The sequence below is a fragment of the Octodon degus genome, unplaced genomic scaffold (assembly GCF_000260255.1).
Source record: "Octodon degus isolate 3935 unplaced genomic scaffold, OctDeg1.0 scaffold00003, whole genome shotgun sequence".
Lineage (NCBI taxonomy): Eukaryota > Metazoa > Chordata > Mammalia > Rodentia > Octodontidae > Octodon > Octodon degus.
The window spans coordinates 17,473,458-17,481,631 of NW_004524579.1; the positions used below are offsets into that span (position 1 = coordinate 17,473,458).

The 8,174-nt window shown below is 39.2% G+C and overlaps 1 pseudogene; it reads right to left on the bottom strand.

Moving 5' to 3' along the window:
* Nucleotides 1-5,305: 5,305 nt before the first annotated feature.
* LOC101588395 lies at nt 5,306-6,707 on the bottom strand (annotated as a pseudogene).
* Nucleotides 6,708-8,174: the final 1,467 nt, after the last annotated feature.

Here is an 8,174-nt window from a genome sequence, read left to right on the forward strand (position 1 = left end):
TATTTTCACCTCCCGTTAGTTGCGGCTAAGGCTGACAAAATTCAGATGCTACTGTTTGCAAGATGATGTTTTCATTTCTCTCACAGAAACTTTTTATTTAAAATATCTTGCTCTGAAACCATTAAGACTGTTGTTTTTCTCTTAATTGCATGTCTTAATTTATCCATTTTTTTAAAAAATGGCAGGATAAATTTTTCTATTTCCTTCAACTCTTACAGATTTGAATTTACACTATATTTTAAAAGGCCATATTTTTTCACTTCTAATATTTTGTAATAAGTCTCTATTAACCTTTACCTTTTTTGCTCTCTCATACCTGAGCATGATAACTATATAGATGAGAAAAAAATACACAGCAGATGCATTGCTTTTTTTTTTTTTTTTGCTTGACCCTTAGTTTATCAAATCTAGAAATTCCATCACGTGCTTGAACCACTATGATCTGGAGATATATTTAGACTGCAAAATTCTCCAAGAGAAAGGAAAACCTAAGTCTGTCCTATTCATAGAGTAAAAGTAAAAAGCAGACATAGAAATCTGGAAACATTGTCAGAAGTCCTCTGAAAGAAATCCCAACTAAAAATTATTTTCTAGAAACTTGGAAATCCCGTTCATGTTACCTCTTTCTTTAAGTAATCCACGAATCACACACTCCAGTCCAGTATAGAGTTGTCAAAGAAAATGAATGAATTACATTATGATCATTTTACCTAAGCTCTGGTTAGGACTAAAAGAATAAAATATCTAGACTGGCCATGGATAATTGGTAACAAAAAATCATTAAATATGATGAAAAGAATTAAAGATGATTGTTATTGGAGGGAAAGAAGGAAGGGATGGAGGGAGAAAGGGAGGGAGGGAAGGGAAGAAAGGAGGGAGGGAAAGAAGGAAGAAGGAAGGAAGGAAAGAAGGAAGGAAGGAAAAAAGGAAGGGAGTGAAGGGAGGGAGGGAGGGAGAGGGAGGGAAGGAAAGAAGGAAAGGGAAAAAAGAAAGAGAGAGAAAGGTCACAGTTCATCAGACTTATTTATCTTTTTGCTTTAATCACACACACACACACACACACACACACACACACAATATGATTCAAATAAAGAAAAAAGAATGCTTTAATCTTTGCTGTCACTGTTAGAAATTCAGAAATTATGTGAAGTACTCAGTGTTCAACAATTGGAATCTTCTGTTGTTAGAAACAAAGAAACATCTGTTGAGCATTTCCTGAGTGCCCAAACTGGTGTCAGGCACATTTATGTTTTTTGTCACAATTACAAAACTTATGAAGTGGAAATATCAGACATAGAGTACTACTCATAAATGACAAAAGTTATAAGGATTCAAAAGTTTTACTAGAAAAATGAGTACCATTGTAATATAGAGTTTTTGTGAGAATGAAACTGAACAATGTGTTCATTCTACAAAATATCCAGCTGAAGGAAATAATATAATGTTGGACTTCACACAAGAATCCTGCTGGAGATCAAGGGGCATGTGATACTTTCTGAAGCAACACCAAGCCTGGAGAGGTGATGAGCTTGTTTCAGAGCATGTACCTGACTGGTTCCAAATAGGCCCAAGCCAGAGGCCTCCCAACTGACTGGGCCCTTCATGACTGGGCCCTGACTATTGTGCTATACATGTATTCTCCCCTCTGACATCTAAATATGCTTTCTTATGTCTCAAGTTAGCTAGAGTGACAATGGTAGCTGGAAGAAGTCTTCGTAATCCATGTCCCTATCTCAATAGGGGGTAATTGCAAATGCATCTGCTTTTGCTAGTGTGAAAAATTTTGCTCATACTTTTATTTCTACCTACAAACATTACTGATTCACACCCTTTGGTACTCTTTCACTATATAATGTATGCAAATTGGGTCTTCCTTTTTAAACTTACTCAAGAAGTAATGGCAAGAAAATTTCTATATATTATGTTAAAGAACGTCAGGGGGAGGGGTGCCAAACTGTGGACCTCCAAACCACAGTTTTCCTACAGCCCAGAGCTAAGAATTACTTTTACATTTTGGATGGTTAAAGAAATAAAAAGAAGTCCCTGTCATGAGTGATAATTACATGAAGTTCTCACTTCAATGTTCCTCTTTGAAATTTTATGGAACGAGGCCATGTCCACTGTTTACATGCCTTCTATGACTCCCTCTGCACTGTTAGAGTAAAGGTGAGGGGAACACAAAGCGGTATGTACATACTTCTAATCTGACCCTTTGGTTTGAGGATGCTTGAAGTATGTACACCAGTGGGTCTTTCAGATGGAGTGTTTTCTGGGACTCATTGGTGCTGTCATCCTCAGACAGTGGAAGACCTTGGTGGATTCTTCATTGGGCTTGAGGCCATTTTCACTCACAAAACTAATCCTCTCACCTTGTAGGCAACCTCTGCGAATAATGACTTGGGAATCAATGTATTTACCAAACAGAAGAAAAAGATTAAAACTTGGTTGGTCATGTAGAGAAGATTGCTGTAATATTTCTGTTTGATTTTACACTGACCAAAGGTACATGATTAATGAGGCTTATAAATTCAAGGAAAGGAGACATTGTCAATATTTTTGCAATAATTTTTCCAGAAACTTTAATGCTACAAACATACTATTTACTTTGTTATAAAGCCTTTTATCAACTGCTTACAGTACATTGCTCTGAAAAGCATTAAAACTTCCCTGTGTTTGCTTACATACTTTTATTCAAAATCATACAGAGAACAGCTTTGTCACAGATCAAAAGTAACTGTTTCCATCTCCATGGGCTGTATTGCACCTCACTTTATTCTTCATTGATCAACCATTATTATGGCTTATAACCATATGTACCCCACAAGCCTCATGCAGCATGGGGATGCTTTTCAGAGGTGGCAGGATCTAGAGTGTGTGGTGCTGGGATCAAGGATGTGGGATTACTAAATCAGTCTACTGAATGGTTGTTTTGACATAACTCTGGCTAGGATTAAGGTGTGAATGCTGCACTGGCCCTAGGACAGGTAGGCTGCATAAAATAGAAAGGACAGAAAGCAGGATAATGAGTTCCTTGCTGCTCACTCACCTTCTACCTCTCCTCTGCAATACCCCTCGCCACGTCACCCTCCCTGAAGCCAACTGACACAGACTGAAACCTCTACAAACTGTGAGCTGAAACAACCCTTCCTTCCTTTAACTTTGGGTACTTTGTTTCAGCAACATGAAAAGAAACTTCTTTGCTCCTGTTCCCAAAACTGTCTGTGATATACGTTAGCATAAGGAGGATGCCAGCAAGGGGTCATGATCTTCCCACTTCATGCCATTTTGAACTTCAGGTTGAAACACTTTCCTTTTTTAACTGAGGAAAAGAGATAAAAAAGAAAGTATATATATGAAATATAGACTAAACCATAAATAGTCATAATCCCAAAGTACAGTGAATACTTACAAAATGTGCATATTTGAATACACATAGTAAAGAGTCATGTGCTCCCACTAATTTGTGAGAACTTCTCTAAAGTTAGCACCTCCTTCCACCAAAAGTTCACGTTCCAACAAACCATCCCTTATGTGCCACAGAATGGGGTCACTCAGGTGAGCTGATATTAAACTGGTTAAGGCCTCAGAAGGAACTGCAGTAGATGAGATAGTGAGGATGATCAGCACTGCATGGCTGAAGAGCAGGAGAGGCAGAACCTGAGTGGAGTTCTAGCTCATTGAACACAGAGTTCTTCCACTTCAGAAAAATGTGAAAATCAGGTAAAACAATCTTTTCATTTCTAGTAGAGCTGTTCATGTCTTAGTTCTAACAGAAATGTCAGTTCTCTTCTTCCTTCCTAATACCTGTTTAATTGTCTAGTTCTTTGAGTTTTACTTTAGTTTTGTTGTGTTGTGTTCTTTTGTTTTGTGCTTTTTGCTTTTGGCACTTGGTATTAAACTCTGTATGCTGTACTATAGAGGTATAGCACAGGTTTGTTTCTTTCCTTCTTTCTTTCTTTCTTTCTTTCTTTCTTTCTTTCTTTCTTTCTTTCTTTCTTCTTTCTTGTTGGGACAAGGACTTTTTAAGTTGCCTAGGCTTCTTGCTAGTAAGTTTAATGTAATGGTATGCTGATTGAGTGTTATGTATAAAAATACATGAATTTATAATTTGTATTTAGGAAACATAGATTTTCCCAATATATCTTTGTTACAAATTAAATATTTAATACATGCTATTTTTTTTGGTGGAACCAGGCACTAAACTGAGATCCTTGTGCTTGCCAGGCAAGAGGTTATTCTATTGAACCATCTCCCCAGCCCCTGTGCTAAATTTAAGTAGCAGATTAATTGATAAATAAAAATATGATATGACATAAAATCAATTAACATATGTAGCGAACATCTTTGGGCATGACTTTAATGATCTTTAAACTCAAGTATTCTTGACCTATATTACTATCTGCCCTCAAATGTGGGCTAGATTTGATGTTTCTAACTAATAAAATATTATGAAAGTAATATGTCATTCTTGTGATTCTCATAGTATGAACGTAAGTTCTATTTTGCTGAGAGATTTTCTCTTTGCTGACTTTGTTGAAACAAGCATAGGGGTTACACTGGCTTAAAAAATGGTGGCACCTCTGTTAAACATTCAGTAAGGAACTGAAGTTCTCAGTATATCAGTTCATAAGGAAGTGCGCTTTCCCCAAAAATCGTGTCAATGGGTTTGCAGGTAGATGCTTCTGTAATTGACCCATCAGATGATCCCTCAACCCCTAATTACAGCCAATCTCTCTCTCTTTTTCAAGAGGATGTAGAAATGTACCATTTTATTACCAAGAATCTCACAAAAAAATGAAATTATCTCAAAAAAAGCAAGCTAGGCTACCAACCTCCACCTGCAGAATGGGGGAAGACAGGGCAGTGTGAGTTGCTTAGCCCATTCAAGACCAATGTGAAGGTATGAGAAAAGAACCAATCTAAAAATGGGAGAGGTTACTGTAGGAGTCCAAAGAACAGGGGACCCTGAAGACGTAGCCACCACTGCCAGAGCACTTAACTAAACAGGCCCTCAGCACATCAGGATTTAATCTTATGGCTGCATTGCTCCCATCCAGATCTGTGCCCTTTTTGACCTAAGCCTAAAACTTGGGGAGGTGTGGGGGAGCATGATTGCTGCTGGAAAAGTTCCCCCAGCATAGCTGCCCTACACTCAAGTGCCCTGGCTCCTTTCTATTCCCTTGGGACATTTACATTTAATATATTTTAATATAAATACACAGAGAAATAGAAAATATGAAATCTGAGGGGTTAGAGGGGAGAAAAGTAGGGAACATGGCAAGAAACCTGAGCTGGAAAGGTCTGTTTAGGCCAACTCGACTTCCTCATTGACCCATTTGGCTTCTGGCTTCTCCTCCTTGGTCTTCTCCTCTTCTGTCACCTCTTTCTTCTTTTCTGGTTCTTTCTCTTTCTCATCTTCTGTTTTGACTCTTTTGGCTTTCTTGAAGTTGGAAGAGTTCTTGTGGCCACCTTCAACACTCCTCATCTGAGTCAGAGAACTCTTCCTCACAGCAATGCGTTTGTTGGAGAAACAAATTGAGATATGGTTTCAAATGCAGGAATTTCCTGCATTTGAACCCCGGGTGTGTGGGGCAGCATTTGCAGATTCTCAAAGAGCTGCTGTTTGGTCTTCTCCAGGTGTTCATTAGTGTTCTGGCTAGTCATATTGGAAGGACTGGTGTGAAGCTTGAAATATGATCTAAAGTATTCAAAGTAGTCTTTGTATGGGAGTTAATTAGAGATCTCTGTGTCTAGGGCCACAGCTGTTTTGTATATCCAGCACTGGGCACCATTACAAATGGTGTAACCACCTCCTCCCAGCATCAGCATAGGCAGGTTGAAGCTTTTGACAAACTCCACACACTTGGCATGCCCTTTGATGGTTAGATTGAAGCAACCTAGCCAATCCCCAGAGAGGCAGTCTGAGCCATGCTGTAATACCACAGCACTAGGTGGGAACATCTCCATTACTTTGGACATGAATGGCTTGAAAATGGACTCATTGTACTGATCATCAATCCCATCTTCGATTGGGTAGTTCACAGCATAATACTTGCCTTTGCCAGCTCCGGTATCCCATATGTCCCCAGTTCCTGGGAAGTACTCTCCATATTTATGAGAGGACACAGTCATGACACGGTCTGTGGTATAGAAGGCCTCTTCCATGCCATTGTCATGGTGAATAACAATGTCAATATACGGCACTCTCTGGTGATACTTTAGCAGTTCCAGGATGGCCAAGACGATATCATTGACATGACAGAAGCCAGATGCCTCGGACTTCTTCTCATGGTGCAGACCCCCAGACCAATTCACAGCGATGTCCATCCTCTGCTTATTAAGTTTCATAGCACTTGCTACAGAGCCACCAGTGGACAACTGACAGTACTCAAACAGCCATCAAATAGTGGACAGTCCTCACCAATGTTGAATCTCTGCATCTTGGTGTACTTGGATATGTTATCTGGATGCATGGAGCACAAGAACTTAATGTAGTCATTGCTGTGGTACTTGGTCATCTCCTCAGTATTGGCCTTGTGAGGGCGAGAGATTTCCATCTTTCGGTAGAGGCCATAGTTAAACAGCAGATTGTGAGTCATGCAGATTTGGTGAGGCTGCGTTGGATGGCCTTGTCCATAATAATAATTTCCAACATCCCCATCATAGTAGTAACTGACTTTCCTCCTGGTGCCCTGAGTCTGCACCATCTTGCTGCCTCCAGTCTCTTTCATCAGTTGGTCCATCTGCCTACTCATGGCTGTGCTCAGTGGCCCCAGCCTGTCTCTCTTAGATTTTTTCTTATTGTTGGGACAAAATACCTGACACCAAAAATTAAGAATGGAAAAGTTTATCTAGCTCACAGTAACTGTAGTTTTCAGGCCATACTCAGCTAGCTCCAAGCAGAGTGGCACATGGAAGAGGGTAGCTATTTGCGGTGGCAGAAATGGCAAAGAGCAAAGGGAGGAGCAGTGTCTGAGGTAGCTAGTAAACCTCTCTCCCTTCCCAATATTGTGTGAAGATTACCTACTGCAGTGTGGGTGTAGCACTCACATCCATAATCCCTGAATTGGATCATGAATTAATCAGAAAATCTAGAAGCTACCCCAATGACTTCATGAGGCCTTGGAGGGAAAACTAGACACAAACCATAACACAGTCCAAAAAGACCAGGCAGCATAGGACCCAAGAGACTGCCTCTGAGACTCCTAACCATTAGTAATTGAGATAGGATGTATGTTCTAGTTCCTTTAAACCTATGAACTAGCCAAGTATTTTATACATTAAAATAACTTTGTTTCATACACAAGGTTTGATTGAAATATAAATTTTAAATTGACTCTTCCCAAAATCAAAATGACCAGGAAAGATGAACATTTTCAATCACTTCTAGACATTAAGTCTGTAATGACAGCACAACTACAGACACTCATGAAATAAGGACTATCAGAAGTCCTTCAAGAATGTGCCAAGTACAACATTCCCATATGCTCCCATTGTACTTTGTATACTTACAGACTTCTGTTTCCATAATATCAATATTCGAATTTTATGTGTTGATATCTGTGTTGTTACTTCTCTCTAGTTGTTGAGACAAAATATTTGTCACCCAGAATTAAAGAAGTAAAGGTTTATGTAGTTCACAGTTTGTGAAGGATTCAGTCCAAGGTAAAGTGGCACATTGCAAAAGGCAGCAGTTTGCGGTAGGAAAAAAATAGCAAAAGCAACTTGAGCAAACAGGGAGGAGAAGCATAAAGCAAGCCTCTTGCCCTCTCGTATGTTGTATGCAGACTATCCACCCCAGGGCAGGTGTAGCACTCACACTCATAATCCCAGCATTAGACCACTAATCAATCATGAACTCTAGAAGCCTGCCCCATGATTTCATGAGGCATTGGGAGGATATAAAGATACAAATCATAATATTCTCTGCATGAACAAGAGCAATCAGTGACAAATATATGATTCTAAGAATAAAACTGTGAAAGCCTCATATCTGGTTTATCTCATTTCAAAGTTATAATGATGCTATGAAGTAGACTAAAGGGGTGGGGACAATCTAAAATCATTACCATTTGTATCAGTCAGTGTTTTATTAGTGACACAGATATAACACAAGCTGTAAAAATGTATAAGATCACAAGATTGGTTTATGACAGCCAGTCACAGAGTTGGAT